The following is an 814-nucleotide window of genomic DNA, read 5'->3' on the forward strand; positions in this document are numbered from 1 at the left end:
ACCATCTTTCATTCTGTAGGACTGCTCTATAAAAGCACCGGGGTTAACTGAGCTAGGTCTTCCTCAGCAGTGAAGGTGAGAGAGCATTTAGGGGCCTTTTCCTTTGCGGCACATTCCATTAACCCAAGGCAGCCTGCATGCAGACACTTTCGGGCGTGCTCTGTAGTCTCTCCTGCAGTGAAAACCGATGGAGAGAAGTAGCTGGGATCCTTTGCCTGAGGGAAGCGTGGTGAGATGGGGGTAAAACCAGGGAGATTCTGAATGTCCCGGTTTGAAAGACCATCCAACAGTAGTTCAATGTCATCCTGACACTTTTACATGTAAAAAATATTGATCGAATTTAGCCTGCTTTTGAATAATGGAAGATCACTAGCAAGCACAGCGGCGTGCCTTGGACACAGGGTACAATCATTTGTAGGGTCTGACTGAATGCTGCTTGAAGTCGATGAGAAATGCCAATGGGCCTGTACTGCTTCAGGGAGGAAATGCATATGGGAATGAAATGTTTTATATGTGCATGTTCCCCCCACCCCCAGTGGTTTCTCTAAAAGGGCTTAAAATAGCAAATCCCGTTCTGCGAGGAAGGCAAGCTCCTTCTCCAAATCTTGGTACCGTTGAACCATTTCGCTTTGGCTTTAGCCTCCAGTCACTGAGCGTTTCAAGCATTGCTGTTTAAATAACAGCAGACACGAGGAATGTGGTTGATATTTTCTTCTTAGCAAAGGACTCATCCATATGCCGAGGTATAATCAGCCCGTCATACGCCCATCGAGGTCATTCCGTACGTCAGGTCATGTTTCTCCATTTTAACATG

This window comes from Pygoscelis adeliae, unplaced genomic scaffold (assembly GCF_000699105.1).
Source record: "Pygoscelis adeliae isolate BGI_AS28 unplaced genomic scaffold, ASM69910v1 Scaffold216, whole genome shotgun sequence".
NCBI lineage: Eukaryota > Metazoa > Chordata > Aves > Sphenisciformes > Spheniscidae > Pygoscelis > Pygoscelis adeliae.